Raw genomic sequence first — 26,223 nt, 5'->3', positions numbered from 1 at the left:
GGTTAACAATCCGATTTCGTTTTGGATTCAAATCGTGTCCAACACAGAACTTTACGTTACTCCATTTCAGATTTAAACACGCCCACACTTTGTTATTTGTAAATGAAATAATAATACACTACGGGCCATTAAAATTGCTACACCAAGAAGAAATGCAGATGATAAACGGGTATTCATTGGACAAATATATTATACTAGAACTGACATGTGATTACATTTTCACGCAATTTGGGTGCATAGATCCTGAGAAATCAGTACCCTGGACATCCACCTCTGGCCGTAATAACGGCCTTGATACGCCTGGGCATTGAGTCAAACAGAGCTTGGATGGCGTGTACAAGGACAGCTGCCCATGCAGCTTCAACACGATACCACAGTTCATCAGGAGTAGTGACCGGCGTATTGTGACGAGCCAGTTGCTCGGCCACCATTGACCAGACGTTTTCAGTTGGTGAGAGATCTGGAGAATGTGCTGGCCAGGGCAGCAGTCGAACATTTCCTGTATCCAGAAAGGCCCATACAGGACCTGCAACATGCGGTCGTGCATTGTCCTGCTGAAATGTAGGTTTTCGCAGGGATCGAATGAAGGGTAGAGCCACGGGTCGTAACACATCTGAAATGTAACGTCCACTGTTCAAAGTGCCGTCAATGCGAACAAGAGGTGACCGAGACGTGTAACCAATGGGACCCCCTACCATCACGCCGGGTGATACGCCAATATGGCGAAGACAAATACACGCTTCCAATGTGCGTTCACCGCGATGTCACCAAACACGGATGCGACCATCATGATGCTGTAAACAGAACCTGGATTCATCCGAAAATATGTCGTTTTGCCGTTCGTTCACCCAGGTTCGTCGTTGAGTACACCATCGCAGGCGCTCCTGTCTGTGATGCAGCGTCAAGGGTAAAAGCAGCCATGGTCTCCGAGCTGATAGTCCATGCTGCTGCAAACATCGTCGAACTGTTCGTGTAGATGGTTGTTGTCTTGCAAATGTCCCCATCTGTTGACTCAGGGATCGAGACGTGGCTGCACGATCCGTTACAGCCATGCGGATAAGATTCCTGTTATCTCGACTGCTAGTGATACGAGGCCGTTGGGATCCAGCACGGCATTCCGTATTACCCTCCTGAACCCACCGATTCCATATTCTGCTAACAGTCATTGGATCTCGACCAACGAGAGCAGCAATGTTGCGATACGATATACCGCAATCGCAATGGACTACAATCCGACCTATATCGAAGTCGGAAACGTGATGGTACGCATTTCTCCTCCTTACACGAGGCATCACAACAACGTTTCACAACGCAACGCCGGTCAACTGCTGTTTGTGTATGAGAAATCGGTTGGAAACTTTCCTCATGTCAGCACGTTGTAGGTGTCACCACCGGCGCCAACCTTGTGTGAATGCTCTGAAAAGCTAATCATTTGCATATCACAGCATCTTATTCCTTTCGGTTAAATTTCGCGTCTATAGCACGTCATCTTCGTGGTGTAGTAATTTTAGTGGCCAGTAGTGTATCTTTCACGGTTAGTTAACAAAAAATGGATCAAATGGCTCTAAGCACTATGGGACTTAACATCTGAGGTCATCAGTCCCCTAGACTTAGGATTATTTAAACCTAACTAACCTATGGATATCACACACATCCATACCTGAGGCAGGATTCGATCCTACGACCGTGGCAGCAGCGCGGTTCCGGACTGAAACTCCTAGAACAGCTCGGTCACAGCGGCTGGCGTTAGTTAACAGGTACAACATTTACGATAGCGCTTGCCAAGCTCTGTCACTTGGCACTCAGTTCGTTTGGACGGATTAAGGTATTTGGGAGGTATTCATTTTTAAAGGTAATAGGTGCGTCCATTTCTTTCGTCGTTAATATCTGCAGTGCTCCTATATTTACAAAGTGGGTGTTTAGAAGTCCTTCCTCACCTCGTTGGTCTCTTTGATGTGGAGCCATTACTTATTCTGTATCTTTATGAAAATGGATTCGCCTTGGGAAACCTACTGGTAGTACTTCTTCAGACCATCTGGTGCCCATCTGGAAGCCGGCTTACTTCGGGCCCGCCTATTTCGCCAATAGCAGAGGCTGAAGTGTCGTCTGCTGGTCGAACAGACAACGCCATACGCTACTTCGTCGCGAGCTACGCTCTCTTGAGTCGAGACTCTCGCCGCCTATCAATGCCGGTTCCCACTAGGGCGTGGCAGCGCGGCTGCGTCAGCAGCGGCTACCTACGTATTTCTGCGCAGTCAAGGCGGCGCGCGGAATTGGTGTCAACACGAGTGCGGAACCGATAAAACCAGTTTAGCAACTGAGGTATAGCTCAGAGCGACAAGTTGGAATATGCAGCTACGGTAGTTTTGAATTCGTCCATGTTGTCCAGAGATTGTTTGCTAACGGCTGTTGCAAATATGGCAGCGCATGTGATTAACTATACCATAAAAATATACGAAAGTAAGACGAAGATGGATGGAGACGTACGAATTTCTTGAAGTGATTTTATTCAATGTTTCTTGTTTTTCTGCCGACAGATCCGATGAATTACCGTGCACGATTGTTCCCTATTTCATTGTGTAGTCGTCCACCCCCGGTAGCTAGGTGGTCGGTGCGACAGAATGTCAATCCTAAGGGCCCGGGTTCGATTCCCGGCTGGATCGGAGAATTTCTCCACACAGGGACTGGGTGTTGTTTTGTCCTAATCATGATCATTTCATCCCCGACGCGCAAGTCACCGAAGTGGCGTCAGATCTAAAGACTTGCACCCGGCGAACGGTCTACCTGACGGGAGTCTCTAGTCACACGACATTTACATTGTGTAGTCGACAACATTTAGAAAACTAGTTGCTTCAGAACAACAACTTGCCATGTTCTCATAACAGCTTTCAATACTGCAATCTGCTGTTCCTGAATGCAGTCTGCTACAATGATACTACACTATTTTTATGTAAAAGGCAATTATTTATAATTGCCAATTTATGTCAGTTACTTCTTCTTATTTACTATGTGGAATCATATTTCTAACAACACTGCAGGTGTTTTGATGAAACAATAAATCAAGTCGTGTACGAATAAAATCCGAAGCTGCCTTGTGGAGCACAATTCATTCACTCCTAAGGCATGGTTTAAGAATCACATGGTTGCAAAAGTGGAATAGACTTGAAGACACCAGAATGTTTCGAGTTCGTTATATCATGATATGACAGTTTTCAACACCAGATTTCAGACTGTAAAACATTTCCATTGCAGGTGTTGACTCTAAACATAACTTACTGCTTATGAACTGTAGATTAAAATGGATAGAATGCAACAAATTTAATGTAAACTATTTTACCATCTTTGATTTTAAATTGTTTGATTGTCATTCATGTTATATAATTACGTTTATGTTGTCTCGTAGTCCAGAGTCATTGACAGTTACAGATGCACACGTTTATAAAATAGATTACCTGTCCATAAACCAGCCCCCCTCTCCCCCCCCCCCCCCCCCCCCCTCCCCTCACCTAGAAATGTAGTGTACCATTACATCGACATTTAACGTGCCACAGAAGCCTAAGATTTTAATAATAATTAAAATATAATTTACAACAGAATATTTTGACATAATCATAAGAGTGCAGTGACTCCCCCGCGCCCCTCACCCGCCACAACATGAACTCACGGGCAGTATAATTACAGACACCCACCTAGTTGCGTGTAGAAACCCATTAAACCCAACGGACGGTGGTAATGCATCGTGGTATCGACTTCACAGATACCGAAAATGCTGGACAGGAAACCTGAAACACGATCTCTCTATCTCCACCTCACGGAAACCAGTCGGAGCCGCTTCTTGAAAATAAATAAGTGGTTCTCTGCAAATGGATTTTCATTGAAATGAGATAAAACACAATACATGTTTTGGACGAGGCCTAATCACAGCATTAGAAGTAATGCGTGTAGGGAAACCAATAAATGAAGGAGACTGTTCTAAATTCTTATCTGTTAAAACTGACAAGCATCTGAACTGGAAGTTACGTGTTAGAAACCTTCTGAATCGTCTAAGCTCTGTAACTTTTTTCCGTTACGGATAATATTGGATTCTGGAGGGCAACTCATTTTCCTATTTTCATTCACCAATGTGTTATGCCATCATATTCTGTGACAGCTTGTCATCGACGAAGAAAGTGTTTGTTGCTCAGAGGCGCGTAATAGGGATAACATGTGGTATTCACTCTTGAAACTTTTGCAGATATATCTGTACAGAAAGACATAGTAACAACAGTCGTACAGTACATTTACTCTGTTATTAAGATTGTTGACCGCGCGGGGTAACCGTGCGGTCTCAGGACGCCTTGTCACGGTTCGCACGGCTTCCCCCGTCGGAGGTTCGAGTCCTCCCTCGGGCATGGGTGTGCGTAAGTTAGTTTAAGTTAGATTAAGTAGTGTGTAAGCCTAGGGACCGACGACCTCAGCAGTTTTTGTCCCATAGGAACTCATCACAAAATTTTTAAGATTGTTGTCAACAACCAGTTACAGTTATAAAACAACACTACCGTTCATAAATACAATACTAAAAGCAGAAATGGCTTACACTATCCATCACTCATTGTTACGGTTCCACAGAGAAAAGTGAGGTATTCGGCCACAAAAATGTTTGACACTCTAACAAGTGGTATAAAATTTTTTGTAGATAATAAAATTAACTTCAAAGACGAACTGGAATTCTACCTGCTTGTCAACTCTTTCGCCTCCATAGACACAATAAAGTATAAATCACTCTATGTTTAAGAAAAGTAGCTTAAGACACTACCCAAAATGATTAGGCTGTCGCCATATTTTTCACTGAGAAATTGTACTATAATTCTAATACTAACTCGTTCCACGTGATAGCGAGATCCCACTATTATGAACTAGGAACATGAACAACTAACCTAAAAACCTCGCTCGTTGGCAATATTTACGTACACTCTGACACACGTTGAGCGTTTCTCTGAATAATCTGAAGCAAAAAGAAATGAGCGTATGGCACCGTTGGCCGGAAGGCCCCATCCGGGGAAATTCGGCCGCCAAGTGCGAGTCTTATTCCAGTCGACGCCACATTGGGCGACTTGCGCGCCGGTGATGACGATGGAATGATGATGAGGACAACACAACACCCAGTCCACAAGCATAGAAAATGTCCAACCGACCTAGAATCGAACCCTGGCCCACTGCACGGGAGTCAAGCACATTACCACTCAGCTAAGCAGGTAGGCAATCTAAAATAGTTCGGAAGCTACGTGTTCGTGGCTGTCTGTGGCTTCTTGTAAGCCAACAAACGGATGCACATGATCGAGCACTAGATTCGTGTAAGCACACGCGAGTGCTTCAGGACGGACGCGCCATGACCCTCTGAGTTTCTTTTTCCCTCCTTGGGAACGAATTTTATTTATTGCTCTTCATACTGCGTCAGTGTTACGTCGCTCAAAATATAAGGTGACATTTGGAAAAAAGTAAGTAAACTTTCAGTGATCGTCATAACTATTAATACATTTATTCTACTGTGAGACAAGACGGTCAGTGCCTTCGTGAAAAATGTTTGCGGTTGCCTAAGGAACTATGATTTTACACAAGTGTACACTTCTTCGTCCGAAGCAAATCTACGGCGACGATTGACTTTCTTCAGAGCTCCAAAAGTATGGAAATCGCATGGGGAGAGATCAGGACATAATCATAAGCTTGCAGTGACTCCCCGGCGTCCCTCACCCGTCACAATATGAACTCACGGGCAGCAGAGTTACAGACACCCACCTAGTTGCGTGTAGAAACCCATTAATCCCAGCTGACGGTGGTGATGCATCGTGGTATCGACTTCACAGATACCGAAAATGTTCGACAGGAAACCTTCTGCGCCGGCAGTGTGGCCGTGCGGTTTTAGGCGCTTCAGTCTGGAACCGCGTGACCGCTACGGTCGCAGGTTCGAATCCTGCCTCGGACATGGATGTGTGTGATGTCCTTAGGTTAGTTAGGTTTAAGTACTTCTAAGTTCTAGGGGACTGATGACCACAGATGTTAAGTCCCATAGTGCTCAGAGCCATTTGAACCATTTGAAACCTTCTGCAACGTACTCGAAACAACCTTCGCAACATGTGGGCGGGCATTTTGTTGGCAGGTTGTTCAGAGTACGCTGCAGAAGCGTCGCTGTGAAGCCCTTACACATTCTTCATACAGTCCCGATATCTTCCCACGGGATTTCCATATTTTTGTAGCCCTGAGGAGAGATATTTGCTTCGGACGACGAGGTGCACGCCAGGGTACAAACATGTTTCGTTAGGCAACCGCAAACATTTTCCCATGTAGGTAACGACCGACTTGTTTGACAGTTGGATAAATGTATCAACAGTTATCATTATTACTTCTGAAATAATGAACGGTTTACTTACTTTTCTTCACTTGTTGTGTTTTCATTTGATTGCCCATTATACTTCACATAATAAATTATACACTTATGGAGGGCTTTTTCCAATCCCCGAAACACTAATAGAATTCGATATTTGGGGCACTTTAAGGTTTTCTGTGTTTCTGAGAACAAAAAAGTCACATGTACATATACTCTCCGTAAGCCACCATACGCTACATAGCGGAGAAAATTTTTAGCGCTATTAACCATAGTTTTTCCTGTTCCACTTACAAATGGTGTGAGCGAAAAAAGACTGCTCTATATGCCTCCGTACGGGCTTCAGTGTATTTTGTCTTCGTGGTACTTACGCGAAATGCCAGCTGTCTAAGATTTTTCGACAATGTTTCGCGAAAAGAATTTCCTCTTTCCTCCACGGATTCCCGTTTGAGTTCACAAAGCAGCTCCGTAATGATCGCTTGTTGACCGAACCTACAGGCAAAAAATCTAACAGCACACTTCTGAATTTTTTGACGTCTTCCTTTAAGCCGCTCAGATGTGGATGTCAAACACTCGAGCAGTACTCAAGAATGGGTCGCAGTAGTGTCCAGTACATGGTCTCCTTCTTTTCCTAAAATTCTCCCAATAAACCGAAGTCGACGATTCGCCTTCTCTACTACCGTGCTTACGTGCCCATTCCATTTCGTTCAGCTTTGCGAAGTCAAGCACAGATATTTAATCAATGTAACTATGCCAAGAATCATAGCATTAATGCTGTATTCAAACATTACATGAATGTTTCTCCTACTCATCTTACATTTTTTACATTCATAGTAAGCCGCCATTCATCACACCAAGTAGAAATTTTGGTTCAAATGACTCTAATCATTATGGGACTTAACATTTGAGGTCATCAGTCTCCTAGACTCAGAACTACTGAAATCTAACTAACCTAAGGAGATCACACACATCCATGCCCGAGGCAGGATTCGAACCTGCGACCATAGCAGCAGCGAGGTTCCGGACTGAAGCGCCTAGAACCGCTCGGCCACAGCGGCCGGCTAGCAATTTTGTCTAAGTCATTCTCCATCCTCTTACACTTACTCAAAGAAGACACTTTCCCATAAATATCGTCATCAGCAAACTCTCGTAAATTGCTGCTCACCCTGTCCGTCATTCATTTATACAGGGTGTTACAAAAAGGTACGGCCAAACTTTCAGGAAAAATTCCTCACACACAAATAAAGAGAAGATGTTATGTGGACATGTGTCCGGAAACGCTTAATATCCATGTTAGAGCTCATTTTACTTTCGGCAGTATGTACTGTACTTCCTCGATTCACCGCCAGTTGGCCCAATTGAAGGAAGGTAATGTTGACTTCGGTGCTTGTGTTGACATGCGAGTCATTGCTCTACAGTACTAGCATCAAGCACATCAGTACGTAGCATCAACAAGTTAGTGTTCATCACGAACGTGGTTTTGCAGTTAGTGCAATGTTTACAAATGCGGAGTTGGCAGATGCCCATTTGATGTATGGATTAGCACGAGGCAATAGCCGTGGCGCGGTACGTTTGTATCGAGAAAGATTTCCAGAACGAAGGTGTCCCGACGGGAAGACGTTCGAAGCAATTGATCGGCTTCTTAGGGAGCACGGAACATTCCAGCCTATGACTCACGACTGGTGAAGACCTAGAACGACGAGGACACCTGCAATGGACGAGGCAATTCTCCGTGCAGTTGACGATAACCATAATGTCAGCGTCAGAGAAGTTGCTGCTGTACAAGGTAACGTTGACCACATCACTGTATGGAGAGTGCTACGGGAGAACCAGTTGTTTCCGTACCATGTACAGCGTGTGCAGGCACTGTCAGCAGCTGATTGGCCTCCACGAGTACACCTCTGCGAATGGTTCATCCAACAATGTGTCAATCCTCATTTCAGTGCAAATGTTCTCTTTACGGATGAGGCTTCATTCCAACGTGATCAAATTGTAAATTTTCACAATCAACACGTGTGAGCTGACGAGAATCCGCACACAATTGTGCAATCACGTCACCAACACAAATTTTCTGTGAACGTTTGGGCAGGCATTATTGGTGATGTCTTGATTGGGCCCCATGTTCTTCCACCTACGCTCAATGGAGCACGTTATCATGATTTCATACGGGATACTCTACCTGTGCTGCTAGAACATGTGCCTTTACAAGTACGACACAACATGTGGTTCATGCACGATGGAGCTCCTGCACATTTCAGTCGAAGTGTTCGTACGCTTCTCAACAACAGATTCGGTGACCGATGGATTGGTAGAGGCGGACCAATTCCATGGCCCCCACGCTGTCCTGACCTCAACCCTCTTGACTTTCATTTATGGGGGCATTTGAAAGCTCTTGTCTACGCAACCCCGGTACCAAATGCAGAAACTCTTCGTGCTCGTATTGTGGACGGTTGTGATACAATACTCCATTCTCCAGGGCTGCATCAGCGCATCAGGGATTCCATGCGACGGAGGGTGGATGCATGTATCCTCGAGAACGGAGGACATTATGAACATTTCCTGTAACAAAGTGTTTGAAGTCACGCTGGTACGTTCTGTTGCTGTGTGTTTCCATTCCATGATTAATGTGATTTGAAGAGAAGTAATAAAATGAGCTCTAACATGGAAAGTAAGCGTTTCCGGACACATGTCCACATAACATATTTTCTTTCTTTGTGTGTGAGGAATGGTTCCTGAAAGTTTGGCCGTACCCTTTTGTAACACCCTGTATATGAGGATGAGTCAAATGAAACCCTTAAATATTTTTTTTAAATATTATTAATTGTGCAGAAGTGGTACAAAGCTGTATCCCTTTTCAAAATAATCTCCCTCACGATCAGCGCAAGTCCTCCAGCGCTTACAAAGTGCATAAATTCCTTTAGAAAAAATTCTTTTGGTAGTCTGCGCAACCACTCATGCACTGCGTGGCGTATCTCTTCATCAGAACGGAACTTCTTTCCTTCCATTGCGTCTTTGAGTGGTCCAAACATATGTAAATCATTTGGGGCAAGGTCTGGTGAGTATGGTGGATGAGGAAGACACTCAAAATGCAGGTCTGTGACTGTTGCAACTGTTGTACGGGCAGTGTGGGGCCTTGTATTGTCGTGTTGCAAAAGGACACCTGCTGACAGCAATCCACGTCGCTTTGATTTGATTGCAGGCCGCAGATGATTTTTCAAGAGGTCTGTGTATGATGCACTGGTGACAGTGGTCCCTCTAGGCATGTAATGCACCAAAATGACGCCTTTTTCGTCCCAAAAGAGAGTCAGTATAACCTTCCCAGCTGATGGTTCTGTTCGAAACTTCTTTGGTTTTGGTGATGAGGAATGGCGCCATTACTTGCTCGCTCTCTTCGTTTCCGGTTGGTGAAAGTGAACCCAGGTTTCGTCCCCAGTAACGATTCTTGCAAGGAAGCCATCACCTTCTCGTTCAAAACCCCGAAGAAGTTATTCACAAGCATCAACACGTCGTTCTCTCATATCAGGAGTCAGCTGCCGTGGCACTCATCATGCAGACACTTTGTGAAACTGGGGCACACCATGCACAATATGGTGTGCTGACCCATGACTAATCTGTAAACTTGCTGCAGTGTCATTCAGTGTCACTCGGCGGTTTTCCTTCACTATGGCTTCAACTGCTGCAATGTTCTGTAGAGTCACAACTCGTTGTGGCTGACCTGGACAAGGAGCATCTTCCACTGAAGTCACACCATTTGCGTACTTCCTACTCCATTCGTAGACTTGCTGCTGTGACAAACACGCATCACCGTACTGAACCTTCATTAATCGATGAATTTCAATGGGTTTCACACCTTCACTACGCAAAAACCGAATAACAGAACGCTGTTCTTCCCTGGTGCAAGTCGCAAGTGGGGTGGCCATCTTTATACTGATACTGCGACGGTATGTGTGCATTTGCACTATGCTGCCACCTACAGGCCATTCTGCACGCTGTTTGTAGCACGCTTACCAACTTACAGGATAACGGCGCGTAATTTCGATTTGTAATTACAAATTTAAGGTTTTCATTTGACTGACCCTCGTATATAGAGCGTCCTTTTGAGAGGTGGCATGAGCCCCCTCTCATATTTCTATCTTACGATTTTCCTCTCTAATTGCATGCAGTGAAAAGTCGCTATTCCTTCACACCCAGACTTCCCATGCAGCGTCTCTCGTCACCCGGGTGGTCCGGTGACAGGCGGGCTCTGCTGATCTGGAAAGGGTTAAGCCGACGGGTGTGAGGAAGTCGAGTGAATGCTTTGCAGACGCCGACATTGTCAAAAGACACGTCCGGAGGGGTCTGAAGTAGCGGCTGGGCTAGAGGTTCCGTTACTTCGCAGAAACTTAGCGAAAACACTTTCTGGCGGGCTACCAGCGAGGCATGGGAATGACTTGTGTACCCAGGCAGTTGTGGCGGGAAAATTCCCGCGTTTTCTGCAAAATAGTAACTATGATTGGCTTGTTCAGGGCATAGCTCCGTGACGTAGCAAAATCAGCGCAGAAATTGGCGCCAAGAATCTCCATTGGTGGAATGGTAGTGCTCCGGCAATAGAGTGGAAGTTTCCGCCGGTTTTCGAGTTGCTGATTGGAATGTTTAACCACGGCCACTGTCGTGTGGGCGGGAATGTTCGGTGTTCGGCATGTACGGGTGCTCTAGGGTAGTCGGCTCTCGCCTTTCGATCGAGGACGTCGAAGCAACCAGCCTCCGGTACGCCAAATCGTGTTCTTGCAGTTAAGAAGACAGATTGGTAAGGTATGTCTGCAGCACCGGCAGACAGGGATTTTCCTAGGTGATAATCAGAGCTCAGCAGAGCGCGCCTGTTCGTCTTTTTCTAACTTTGTTCTGTCTTGGGTAGCAGCAATTAATGTTGGGTTGGCTATGTGTTTTCTCTTAAGATCTGAGTTGCAAGGAATTGGCTCCACATACCACTTCGTCATAATCCTCACAATCTAGTTTAGGGACAACTTCACATTCACAGCGTTTGTTTGAGTATCCAATTTGAGCCAATTTGATGTATTGTAAATGTTTCATGTGTTTTTGTTTATTATTTTGTGTTTAGTCTTAATAAATCATATTGTTATTTTGGACAGAACTTTCATTCTGTTAATCGCTAGTCAACCCTATCATTCCTCACTATGTTAATGAAACCTTCGTTTATTTAACTTATTTATCAAATTAAATTATTGCAGGTGCCAAACTCTCTTCTACTCCACTGGCAGGGTTGATTAGAGTCAGTTCGTGTATTTTTTTTTTTAATCCTTGTGCAACAGCAAAAGTCGGAGTTAGAATAGGGGGGGGGGGGCTTAGAGCATCATTTACATATGTAGATTCTAGAAGAATTTAGTGTTAAATACACTGCTAGCCCCGGCACCTCGCATAAAATGGCGACCCTTAGCCTCGGATCTTTCCTGTGAATCACTGATAAGCAAGTATTATTAGTAGTAGGGACACTCAGAATTTTTTTGCTTAATTTTTTATTGATTAATACCCAAGTTTTTTTTCTGGTAGTTCCGCGTTTAGTTTTAAGTAGCGGCGCATGATTACAGTTTTTGTTTTCAGTGTATATATTCTTTTGTTCGTTGTTTTTGTGTTCCTTTGATGGTGTGTCCGTATCACATCACACTTTGTCGGGTTTGTGTGCGGTTTCTGTACCACAACAAATCGTGCGTATAACTACAGCGTTGGAGAGGCGTTGTTGAAATTTTATGTCTATGTGTAAAAAATATATGGAGTATATTAATTTTATTGTGCATTTTAGATAAATTTGTTTTTCATGAATGATAACAAGAAGTAAGGCACGACTATTATCGAGCGAAGCTAAAACAATAGAGGATAGCATAATGGATAAGGGGCAGTTTACTGACGGGAATAGGTTCGGAGATGAGATGGGCACATTTTTAGCAGGACAGGACCACAGGGTCATTGATGAGGAAGGTGATTTGGACGCGATCTCAGAGCAGCGTTGCGGCCGTGATTATGATAGTGAAGTAGAGGATGAAACAGAGACAGGCACACAGGTCGAGACGGTAGCAGAAGTTTATAATCAAACGAACGAGACTAGACAGGGGCTAGCTCGGCCACGTCAGAGCTCTAGCGCCCAGGTGTCCAGAGTTACATCTCTCACGTTTGAAGAGGATCAAAAAGATGACGTAAACCCAATACTGAGCTTCCTACGATCAATGAAAGAAGAAGCTGACGAACAACGCAAGAAGGAGAAGGAAGAAGATGAAAAACAACGTAAGAAGGAGAAGAAAGAAGCTGACGAACAGCGTAAGAAGGAGAAGGAAGAAGATGAGTAACAACGTATGAGGGAGAAGGAAGAAGAGGAGAAACAACGTAAGAAGGAGAAAGAAGAAGCTGACGAACAGCGCAAGAAGGACACTCAAGCAATAATTTCGCATATAGGGGAAATTCGTGGGGAATTACTAATAATAAAGAAAGAATGTGGAGAAGCAAAACAAATATCAATAGTAGCACAAAAAGTAGCAGGCCTAGCCAAAACGGCAGCAACAGGGGCAATGAAAATCGCAAAAGCAACTTCTCAACTCGCAGGGCGCTTGCGACGTGCGACACAAGCCCACTCAAAATCCCTAGCAGTCTTAAAAACTCAAAGTAAAATTGCGGTTATGAACATCACGAAACGAATGAAAGAAGTAGAGGGTCGGATAGCAAAACTAGAGCGAAACGGACACACGAGCACCACGCGTTCGGATACCTATGATGGAGTACACAGAATTGCTTCTCCGAGGAAAAGCCCGCCGTGCTCTAGCCCAGTGACAGAGTGCGGAACTAACAATGCACACGCAGAAAGAGCGAGTAATAGCTCCAATAATTATAGCCCGCCTGATAATTGTAGCCTACTTAGGAGAGTGAATTCGGAGTGCCACTTCCACTGTGATACAGAGGTAGCACATCACAGTTATCAGCAAGACAGATCAGGACACACAGCAGACGTGCAAGTATCGGAAACGAGTGACAACACCAGTGCGAGTATCAGACAGGATTTTGATCAGAACCACTTCCTGTCCATACTAAAATTCCAGAAGTTCAAAGATAATGGAAGGTCGATGCATCCGAAGAGCTGGGTGATGCAGTTTACAAATTCATTACCGTCGTCATGGCCAACCCTGTATCTCTTTATGTATATGTAGTCATGTTCGGTTAATATGCAGGTCGGGGCACAATTACAGTATTGTTTTTTGAGCAAAAAATCATGAACAAGCCATGAAGTGTGAGCAGTTGCATTACTGTGGTGAAAAAGCCGTGACTTGTTTCGCCAAAAATATTACGGTTAATTTTCGAGTTACTTCACACAAATGGTGCTAAACTCGTTACTGATCGTTCGACCTTGAAAGAACTCATTCTGCACTACTCCACTAAAATCGAAGAACACAGTGAGCCGCTATTACAATTCTGGAACAAGTTCTACTGTCACACGTTTCGAATCCAACCATTTCATGGATTGAGTCAACTGAAATTTCACCGTCATCAGCGACTTCTGCGATTATGATTCGACTATCGTTCATAATCTTTTTTTTTTTCACTTTTTCCAGTCTTTCATCTGTTGATGATATACAGAGTTGTCCAGGATGCTCGTGAACTCCAACGACTTCACGCTCTTCTTCGAAACACATACATCGACAAACCCTTGTTTTACTCGTAGAAGACTGATCAAAATCAGTACCTTACATTCATGTTACATCACGTCCTCGTTCCTTCAAAATAAAGAGAAAGGAAATTTCTGTGAGCCAAATCTTGTGCTTACGTAAGTGACAGAAACAAAGTAATTCTAAGATAAAATGAAAAAGGCAGTCCTGCTTGTAGTGGAAACTAAAATGTTTCTTCGTTGTCTGCTTTTAAGTTGAGTTTGACATAACACGGATGGATACTGAAAGACACTTAAGATGTAAAAACGAAATCATATGTGCAGCCCCATAATTCGTTAAGTTATGAAGAAATCATTAGGAAAGACATATTTCCTTATCATGTATATAGTAAGACGATTATCTCAAACGCAAAAATATCTGCATCAAACTAAAAAGAATATGAGCAAACACTTATAGTTAGACAAGATTTCCTCTGTGTAAGCGCAACTTTTGCAGAAATTACAAAATGGTAATAGGAGCTTCTTTCTTTTCCGTTCAATGAAAGTAAGAATGAGAAGGCAATATGACGGCATGCTGTAAAACCTTGCGTCTAAAATTTATGCACTGATTAATGGCAAACGTTTTTATACGAGGAAAAAATCTTAGAATTAAGTGTAAAATTTTACAGAAATAATGCGTATCAAAATTACAAGCCAGCACATTGGCGAGCGAAAACGTTTAATTTAAGAGTTACGTATTGTGATATAAGGCAAAGGGGTTCGTCCAAGAAAAATTCGCAACAACGTAAGACTGACAAAGATTAATTTTTTATGGGATGACATGCTAGCATAATAGCAAAATTGAAAAAAAACGTGCATTTAAGATTTTAATTTTGTGAGAAATAAGAAAAGTGTTTGTGCAGAAAAAGGCTTACAACTAAATGTATAAGTTAGTCAAAAGAAATTAATCGTTTAACAAAAATTATTTGCAACCGTAATGGCAAACAAAACAGGCTTAAGTTTAAAGATTGAAGTTCGTGAAAATGACAAGTGTTTGTGCAAGAAAAAACTTATGAGTGTTTAATGAAATTAATATAACAGAAAAATAGCAAATGAAAACGTTTTTGTTTAAAAATTTCACCTTGTGTGTATCCAGCTCAACACAAATTGATTCCGACACAGTAACCTATTCTCCTGTCTCCATTTATCATTGTGATATAAAAGACTCATCTGCATAAAAGGAACTAATATCTAAGAGCAAAATTTTTACACTACCACGTGACACTAGGTATGATATAATTCACTTTACAGTCTTCTACATCTACAGCTACGTGATTACTCTGCTATTCACAATAAAGTGCCTGGCAGAGGGTTCAATGAACCACCTTCAAACTGTCTCTCTACCGTTCCACTCTCGAACGGTACGCGGGAAAAACGAACACTTTAATTTTTCTGTGCGAGCCCTGATTTCTCTTATTTTATCGTGATGATCATTTCTCCCTATGTAGGTGGGTGGCAACAGAATGTTGACGCAATCAGAGGAGAAAACTGGTAATTGAAATTTCATGAGAAGATCCCGTCGCAACGAAAAACGCCTTTGTTTTAATAATTGCCACTCAAAGTCACGTATCGTGTCTGTGACACTATCTCCCCTACTTCGCGATAATACAAAACGAGCTGCCCTTCTTTGTACTTTTCCGATGTCACCCGTTAGTCCCACCTTATGCGGATCCCACACCGCACAGCAATACTTCAGAATAGGGCGGACAAGCGTGGTGTAAACAGTCTCTTTTAGTAGACCTGTTGCACCTTCTAAGTGTTCTGCAAATGAATCGCAGTCTTTGGTTTGCTCTACCTACAATATTATCTGTGAGATCGTTCCAATTTAGGTTATTTGTAATTGTAATCCCTAAGTATTTATCTGAATTTACAGCCTTCAGATTTTTGTGACTTATCGTGTAATCGAAATTTAGCTGATTTCTTTTAGTACCCATGTGTATAACTTCACACTTTTCTTTATTCAGGGTCAATTGCCACTTTTCGCACCATACAGATATCTAATCTAAATCATTTTGCAAGTCGTTTTGATCATCTGATGACTTTACAAGACGGTAAATGACAGCATAATCTGCAAACAATCTAAGACGGCTACTCAGATTGTCTCCTATGTCGTTAATACAGATCAGGAACAATAGAGGGCCTATAACACTTCCTTGGGGAACGCCGGATATTACTTCTGTTTTACTCGATGACTTTCCGTCTATTACTACGAACTGCGACCTTTCTGACAGGAAATCATGAATCCAGTCGCACAACTGAGGCGATACTCGGTATGCACGCAATTTGGTTAGAAGACGCTTGTGAGGAACGGTATCGAAAGCCTTCTTTGCCAAAACAGAGATCCAACCACAAATGAATGGAGTATTTCCATAAAGGCACTGCTTTGGACTGAATATTTTTGAAAGGAGCATTATCCATAACAGACACGTGAAGAACTACATAGTGTCATTAATATGTACTTTACAATATGTCTTCATTCTCGTAAAACAAACAAGCAAAAATGTTATTTACAATTAACTACTTCTCATCATAACTGTCGAGAATGATTCTGACGTGACAGTTTGGACCATTTTGCAGTTTGTGGCTTTTTGACATACTGCGTCGAACCTCTGGCGGCTTATGTCAGACAGGCCGCTGCAGCTTTTATTGGTAGCCGTGTTAACAACACAGCCAACGCGGTGATAACGATCTCCGCACTCGGTGCGGTCCCCGCTGGCTGACCCGTTCTGTAGTCCGCCTTTAGTCTGCTCTGACAGTCACTTTCCTGTATGCATCCCTTTGCACATATCACATCTGGCCTTTGCTGCTAAATGGAAAGAGATTTTTATAAGAATATTTGTGCTATGCTTAACCTCATACTTAATTTATTTAACGCAAATAGGAAAATGACATCAACACAGTTTACACTGTCAAGTCAGCGCAAAAATAAAAAAATAAAATATAAAAAATAATCCGTTCAAAAAGTGTTTATATTTTTTGAGGTACCCTGCATATATACATACATAAATGATAGTTTTATCCTTGGTGCTCTTCCATTTGTTAATCTGTGTAATCATATTGGTGAGCTGTGCACCATACAGAGAAAGTTTGTATTAGGAGGCAAGAATGGCAAAAACAATTTGTTTATGCTGGCTTATTGACCCACTGTTTACTTGGCAGACTGGTGTCTGAAACCTCGAAACTTCTGGCCTATCCACCAGCACATTTGCATATAATGGAGGAATGTCATATTTTAAACAATAAAGCATGCAACGCGTCCTACTGACCACTCAAATCGTCTAAGAAAAAAATCTATGAACCTTCTACGTGCCATATACTCCAAACTTACATCACACAAATCAATGAATTCAGCATCACCCTTCAAACTTTATATAAACAGAGGAAACCACCGTTTCCAGAAAATTTTAGGAATCTCATAAGTTATAGTATGCTTGAAGTAATGGGATTCGACGCAAATGAAAAGACACACTGTTTTTAAAATTTCAAAATGAAGGAGGAACGATTTATGATATGTTACCTTTCCTGTCAAAAACATATACATAGACAGAGTGTCCCTTGACATCTCTCGTTGAACATCGCTGTAGCACTTTACCTAGAAAATGTGAGTAAACAGGCATTATATTTTTCCACTACAGGATTGCCAAGCCATGCGCTATCTGGTTGATAAAAGTAAACACAGTTCCAAAACACAAGCAGCTTAGTAATAAGAATTACGCAACAGGAAAAGCAACCTTGTGACAAATATGGATGCTGGGGCAAACGTGCCTATTTCTAGCACCCTACACTTTTCCAACATACAAGACAGAGCACATAAATCTTGACATTTATAGCCTAGTTTTATCATAATGACAGGATATGCTACGGTCTCAACTTTGCTCCTCTCAGCCAAAAAGCCGTCTCTGACCTCCTTATACGTAAGTATAGTTGAGGTATTAAATAAAAATGACCCTCTTTTACATCTATTTCTCTCTCATCTGTGAGTCAGGCTTGCTGATTCCTATCTGGGGTTGGATTCCAGATTTCAAAGATTTTCACTTCTTCTCTTCGGCGGCCTTTTACAAAATCTGGTAGACGAAATCTTTCTCCCCTGCTTTTGTAATTCATTACTGTTGTTTCTCTCCACAAAAGTTACGATTGCTCGGTCATCCCCAATTTTCCTTCTCACCCTCACGTTTCCTGTTTGTTGATAACTTGATTGTTGCCGTCTTTGGTTCAACTGATACAGGTTCTTTTTGACATCCTTAATAAACACCTCCCAGGTGTTGTGCTTCTTGTTGTAATATGGTTCAAATGGCTCTGAGCACTATGCGACTTAACTTCGGAGGTCATCAGTCGCCTAGAACATAGAACTAATTAAACCTAACTAACCTAAGGACATCACACACATCCATGTCCGAGGCAGGATTCGAACCTGCGACCGTAGCGGTCGCTCGGCTCCAGACTGCAGCGCCTAGAACCGCACGGCCACTCCGGCCGGCTTGTTGTAATAAATGTGCACTACCGTCCACTGGGTTGGCCTACAGATGGCATTTAGCAGTGTAGAGGTGCGGATTTGTAATTCAAATCCCATCAAATTACCCCAAATAAGTTTTCAGTTTTGTCGCTGGATCGCCCAGGAATTCGCAGATTGTTTCTAAATTGATTGATCCACGTTTTTATCTGCAGATTCCCACTCACTTTGTAGGCGACTAGCTTGAAAAAAAAAAGAGTTTTCGTTGAAATCTTGCCCAGTGGTTGACATAGATTCTGACGCAACGGCCACCTCTCTCATAATAGGCCTATCTCGTGAGGGCGAAAATGTATCACCTGTCTTAGACTATTCAGAAATGAAATGCTCATTCCTTCCCGTGATAGCACTCCTATATCTGACGCTATTGGCGGCCTGATATATGGTATAAGACATTTTACAGCGAGGAAACAAAAGTCATAGGATAGCGATGTGTGCATATATAAATGGCAGTAGTATCGCGTACACAAGGCATTGGTGGAGCTGTCATTTGATTCGTATGGAAGGGTTTCTGAAATGATTATGGCCGCACGATGGGAATTAACAGTCGTTGATCGCTGAATGATAGTTGTAGCTAGACGCAAGGGGCATTTCATTTCGGCAACCGTTAGGGAATTCGATACTCCGAGATCCACAGTGTCAACAGTGTGCTGTGAATACCACACTTCAGGCATTACCTCTCACCTCGGACAACAGAGTGGTCGACGGCATTCGCTTAACGACCAAGAGCAGCGGCTTTTGCGTAGACCTGACGTTGTTAGCAGACAAGCAACAGTGTGTGATATAACCGCAGAAATCAATGTGGGACGTACGATGAATGTATCCGTTAAATCAGTGCTGCGAAATTTAGCTTTAACGGCCTACCACAGCAGACGATCGATGCGAGTGCCTTTGCTAATAGCACGACACTGCCTGCAGTTCCTCTACTTGGCTGGTGACCATATCGGTTAGACCACAGACGACTGGAAAACCGTGCCCTGGTCAGATGAGTCTCGATTTCAGTTGGTAAGACCTGGCAGTATGGTTCGAGTGTGCTGCAGACGCCATGAAACCCTGGATCCATTGCGAAAGCTGTTAGTGGTTCCACAATGGTGTGTTTACATGGAATGGAAGGGATCCTCGGTTATGTTCAGCTACTCAAGGCCGCTGGAGTTCACAGTGGACACAATCTGGAAAACCAACAAGTTTATGCATCTACCAGTGGCAGTTACCTTTTAGCTGTGATGTGCTGTGGGGTGCATGGTGCTCTCGCCATCTGAAAATCTTATAAAAAGCTAATCAAAAACTTTACCGACTTTATCAGCTGAAACTGTTCTATGTTTTTTGTTAGCCAAGAAAACGTGTACTCATACCTAGTCTGGAAAATATGGTGATATACACGTCCATAGGTGGTGCAGCGTGTATACTTCAATGCGCACTCAGTTCTCGCAAAAACAATTAACTACAATGCCGTTTCGTTTCTCCACTATCAGAGCTCAACGGTTCTTCAGCTAATTTCTAGCTGAATGTCAGCCAAAGCGAACGCAGTATTTACACAAAATTCCTCTTTTGGCGTCGTACAGAGCGTGATGCACCCTGTTGTACACTTGATGCTGGTTCAAAGGAGACTCCTCGAAGTATCGGTCTTGTATCTTTCGTAGCAGATTGTCCCCCACCCGTGTCCTTTTGTGCTTCACGTCATGGCTTTTTCAGACCAATGGGAGTGTTCCTTTCATCTTGTGGAAACTACCTCTGCCAATCGCAAAGGGCCTAACTTTAAACTGCGTCGCGACAGCGTCCCTTTTTCTCCTTCTGAGTTTATTTCAGCCAATCGGACATTTTGCGCCCGCTCCTGATGCCTAAAAGTTACATGCGTACATCACGAGTGTACCACGGGTCTTTCACATGATCAACTGCATTGCTGGTCTGTTTGTATCCATCTGGAAATTCCTCAACACAGTTTTCTAAGGAATTTTTCTGTAGGAAGCAGCACTGCGCCACTACCTGCTCCCCTTGCTGTATCGCACGGCGCGTTCATTGTCCCTCTCGCCGTGGGTCAGCAACCCCTTTTTAGAAGCGTTCCGATGTACTCGGACCATGACGGCGCAACTCCAACTCGCGTTTCCTCCAGCATATTTTTCACCTTTTGCTCATTGACATGCAAGATTTCGGTTCGGCATGTTAATACCGTCGGATCGAGTTTCATCCCTTTGCATTATGTACTGTACATTTTGATAGGCTCATTATCGCCGAAGTATGTCAGGTGACATATTCATCTACTTGTTATGACTTGCACAATCTCTCATGTAAGGTGCAAAATTGATATTCATAAAGTCTGCCACCTTACAAGGAAAGGGGGTGCCTGCACCCGTGCAAAGTCATGCAGGCCTCTGATTGCGTGTGAGGCAACCACAGCCGCAAGGCGACTAGTCGCAAGGTGTAAACACACCCTTACTATTACATGTTGTTGCAGGCACATGAGAGTAGCTTATGAGTTACTAAATTTGATGACTTACCATAGGCACGTTCTGTGCTGTAAGGTGTGGCACCCACTTGTTTCTCAGATTTAGCTTGTGTGCATTCCAGGAGCCATCTTCTCTGGGGCTGGAGCCGCTTTGTGTGTTCTACTCGACGACCTGGTGCATCGCTCCACCTGATGTGTCTCCGTCTCCCCGCAGGCTGGGTGCCAATGACAGGTATGCTAACAACTGACTTCTACATGATTCCGTTTGTATTTTCTACTTTCAGCATATCGCTGCAAATACTTCAATTGTAAATAATTATTACATAAAGTAGTAGTCGAAAAACTAAAAAAGAAAGTAAAATTAAAATTGCTTCAGCTATCTAGATAGCACTCGCAGCCAGCACCAGTGTACGGTGCATTGAAAGACTGAAGTCGAGACAAGGCTCTTACATTAACGACATTACCTTAGAATTACTGATATCGGTGGGAGAGCCAGCCATGATGAAACTGTTCCACCTGGCATACAAGTTATGAGACAGGCAAAATAATCTTGGTTTGGGTTAAAACAACAGTCTAGATCGGAATAATATTTTTTAATGACTGGTTTCCACTTAATGTAGAAGTCGTCTTCAGAAAAGAAGCACCGTAAGAACAAGAACAGCAAAGTAACAGAGGTTTTGGTGAGTATGGCTTCAGAGGAAAGTTGTTGTTGTTGTGGTCTTCAGTCCTGAGACTGGTTTGATGCAGCTCTCCATGCTACTCTATCCTGTGCAAGCTTTTTCATCTCCCAGTACCTACTGCAACCTACATCCTTCTGAATCTGCTTAGTGTATTCATCTCTTGGTCTCCCTCTACGATTTTTACCCTCCACGCTGCCCTCCAATACTAAATTGGTGATCCCTTGATGCCTCAGAACATGTCCTACCAACCGATCCCTTCTTCTGGTCAAGTTGTGCCACAAACTTCTCTTCTCCCCAATCCTATTCAATACTTCCTCATTAGTTATGTAATCTACCCATCTAATCTTCAGCATTCTTCTGTAGCACCACATTTCGAAAGCTTCTATTCTCTTCTTGTCCAAACTATTTATCGTCCATGTTTCACTTCCATACATGGCTACACTCCATACGAATACTTTCAGAAATGACTTCCTGACACTTAAATCAATACTGGATGTTAACAAATTTCTCTTCTTCAGAAACGCTTTCCTTGCCATTGCCAGCCTACATTTTATATCCTCTCTACTTCGACCATCATCAGTTATTTTGCTCCCCAAATAGCAAAACTCCTTTACTACTTTAAGTGCCTCATTTCCTAATCTAATTCCCTCAGCATCACCCGACTTAATTAGACTACATTCCATTATCCTTGTTTTGCTTTTGTTGATGTTCATCTTATATCCTCCTTTCAAGACACTGTCCATTCCATTCAACTGCTCTTCCAAGTCCTTTCCTGTCTCTGACAGAATTACAATGTCATCGGCGAACCTCAAAGTTTTTATTTCTTCTCCATGAATTTTAATACCTACTCCGAATTTTTCTTTTGTTTCCTTTACTGCTTGCTCAATATACAGATTGAACAACATCGGGGAGAGGCTACAACCCTGTCTTACTCCCTTCCCAACCACTGCTTCCCTTTCATGTCCCTCGACTCTTACAACTGCCATCTGGTTTCTGTACAAATTGTAAATAGCCTTTCGCTCCCTGTATTTTACCCCTGCCACCTTTAGAATTTGAAAGAGAGTATTCCAGTCAACATTGTCAAAAGCTTTCTCTAAGTCTACAAATGCTAGAAACGTAGGTTTGCCTTTCCTTAATCTTTCTTCTAAGATAAGTCGTAAGGTCAGTATTGCCTCACGTGTTCCAGTGTTTCTACGGAATCCAAACTGATCTTCCCCGAGGTTGGCTTCTACTAGTTTTTCCATTCGTCTGTAAAGAATTCGTGTTAGTATTTTGCAGCTGTGACTTATTAAGCTGATAGTTCGGTAATTTTCACATCTGTCAACACCTGCTTTCTTTGGGATTGGAATTATTATATTCTTCTTGAAGTCTGAGGGTATTTCGCCTGTTTCATACATCTTGCTCACCAGATGGTAGAGTTTTGTCAGGACTGGCTCTCCCACGGCCGTCAGTAGTTCCAATGGAATATTGTCTACTCCGGGGGCCTTGTTTCGACTCAGGTCTTTCAGTGCTCTGTCAAACTCTTCACGCAGTATCATATCTCCCATTTCACCTTCATCTACATCCTCTTCCATTTCCATAATATTGTCCCCAAGTACATCGCCCTTGTATAGACCCTCTATATACTCCTTCCACCTTTCTGCTTTCCCTTCTTTGCTTAGGACTGGGTTTCCATCTGAGCTCTTGATATTCATACAAGTCGTTCTCTTATCTCCAAAGGCCTCTTTAATTTTCCTGTAGGCGGTATCTATCTTACCCCTAGTGAGATAGGCCTCTACATCCTTACATTTGTCCTCTAGCCATCCCTGCTTAGCCATTTTGCACTTCCTGTCGATCTCATTTTTGAGACGTTTGTATTCCTTTTTGCCTGCTTCATTTACTGCATTTTTATATTTTCTCCTTTCATCAATTAAATTCAATATTTCTTCTGTTACCCAAGGATTTCTACTAGCCCTCGTCTTTTTACCTACTTGATCCTCTGCTGCCTTCACTACTTCATCCCTCAAAGCTACCCATTCTTCTTCTACTGTATTTATTTCCCCCATTCCTGTCAATTGCTCCCTTATGCTCTCCCTGAATCTCTGTACAACCTCTGGTTCTTTTAGTTTATCCAGGTCCCATCTCCTTAAATTCCCACCTTTTTGCAGTTTCTTCAGTTTTAATCTACAGGTCATAACCAATAGATTGTGGTCAGAGTCCACATCTGCCCCTGGAAATGTCTTACAATTTAAAACCTGGTTCCTAAATCTCTGTCTTACCATTATATAATCTATCTGATACCTTTTAGTATCTCCAGGGTTCTTCCATGTATACAACCTTCTTTCATGATTCTTAAACCAAGTGTTAGTTATGATTATGTTGTGCTCTGTGCAAAATTCGACCAGGCGGCTTCCTCTTTCATTTCTGTCCCCCAATCCATATTCACCTACTATGTTTCCTTCTCTCCCTTTTCCTACACTCGAATTCCAGTCACCCATGACTATTAAATTTTCGTCTCCCTTTACAATCTGAATAATTTCTTTTATTTCATCATACATTTCTTCAATTTCTTCGTCATCTGCAGAGCTAGTTGGCATATAAACTTGTACTACTGTAGTAGGCGTGGGCTTCGTATCTATCTTGGCCACAATAATGCGTTCACTATGCTGTTTGTAGTAGCCTACCCGCACTCCTATTTTCCTATTCATTATTAAACCTACTCCTGCATTACCTCTATTTGACTTTGTGTTTATAACCCTGTAGTCACCTGACCAGAAGTCTTGTTCCTCCTGCCACCGAACTTCACTAATTCCCACTATATCTAACTTCAACCTATCCATTTCCCTTTTTAAATTTTCTAACCTACCTGCCCGATTAAGGGATCTGACATTCCACGCTCCGATCCGTAGAACGCCAGTTTTCTTTCTCCTGATAACGACATCCTCTTGAGTAGTCCCCGCCCGGAGATCCGAATGGGGGACTATTTTACCTCCGGAATATTTTACCCAAGAGGACGCCATCATCATGTAATCATACAGTAAAGCTGCATGCCCTCGGGAAAAATTACGGCTGTAGTTTCCCCTTGCTTTCAGCCATTCGCAGTACCAGCACAGCAAGGCCGTTTTGGTTATTGTTACAAGGCCAGATCAGTCAATCATCCAGACTGTTGCCCTTGCAACTACTGAAAAGGCTGCTGCCCCTCTTCAGGAACCACACGTTTGTCTGGCCTCTCAACAGATACCCCTCCGTTGTGGTTGCACCTACGGTACGGCTATCTGTATCGCTGAGGCACGCAAGCCTCCCCACCAACGGCAAGGTCCATGGTTCATGGGGGGGGCAGAGGAAAGTACACTGAAGTAATGATGCAAAATTTACCCATCTTACTGCTGACATGGCTGCAGAGCTAAAGGTTAAACAGTGTGCAAATTTCGCGCTGTAAACGGGTTACGTCAGCCCCAGACAATGGTAAACACTTCACAAAATATCAGATATTGATGGTATCTATGATTTACAGAAAAGGTTATCGTAAACTAGATAGGAAAATACAAATAAGTAAATAGTTACAGATCATCAGACAAGTAGTACTTTTATGTTAAAATTAGTGAGTTTACAGACTGAAAGAAGATGAAATGCTACCTAGTGGCACAGGTATGAGTTACAAAGATATCGTTTTTAATAGTTTCCAGTCGATAAGTAATCCAACAACAAAATTTATTTTTTGTATCCGTGCCGGCATAACGTGACATGCAACTAGTAAACAATTGCATTAAATGATGAAAATACTAAAATATGATGTCACCGTATAACTGCTAAGCAATGCCGTCTAGTGTGTACTCGAAGTGACGTCGCTGACAAGGTAATACAGAGACCAAGATGGCAGGTAAGAAATCAGAAAAGTACGAGGTGCATTCAAGTTCTACGGCCTCCGATTTTTTTTCTCCGGACTGGAAAGAGATAGAAACATGCGCATTGTTTTAAAATGAGGCCACGTTCATTGTCAATACGTCCCAGAGATGGCAGCACTGTACAGCAGATGGAATTTTACCGCCAGTGGCGAGAATGATAACTGTTTTAAATACTTAAAATGGTGACGTTTTTCTTACTTCAACAGCGTGCAATCATTCGTTTTCTGAATTTGCATGGTGTGAAACCAATTGAAATTCATCGACAGTTGAAGGAGACATGTGGTGATGGAGTTATAGATGTGTCGAAAGTGCATTCGTGGGTGCGATAGTTTAATGAAGGCAGAACATCGTGTGACAACAAACCGAAACAACCTCACGCTCGCACAAGCCAGTCTGACGACATGATCGAGAAAGTGGAGAGAATTGTTTTGGGGGATCGCCGAATGACTGTTGAACAGATCGCCTCCAGAGTTGGCATTTCTGTGGGTTCTGTGCACACAATCCTGCATGACGACCTGAAAATGCGAAAAGTGTCATCCAGGTGGGTGCCACGATTGCTGACGGACGACCACATGGCTGCCCGTGTGGCATGTTGCCAAGCAATGTTGACGCGCAACGACAGCATGAATGGGACTTCCTTTTCGTCGGTTGTGACAATGGATGA

This window comes from Schistocerca americana, chromosome X, assembly GCF_021461395.2.
Source record: "Schistocerca americana isolate TAMUIC-IGC-003095 chromosome X, iqSchAmer2.1, whole genome shotgun sequence".
In the NCBI taxonomy this organism is placed as follows: Eukaryota; Metazoa; Arthropoda; class Insecta; order Orthoptera; family Acrididae; genus Schistocerca; species Schistocerca americana.
Note: the sequence above shows the minus strand (reverse complement) of the source record.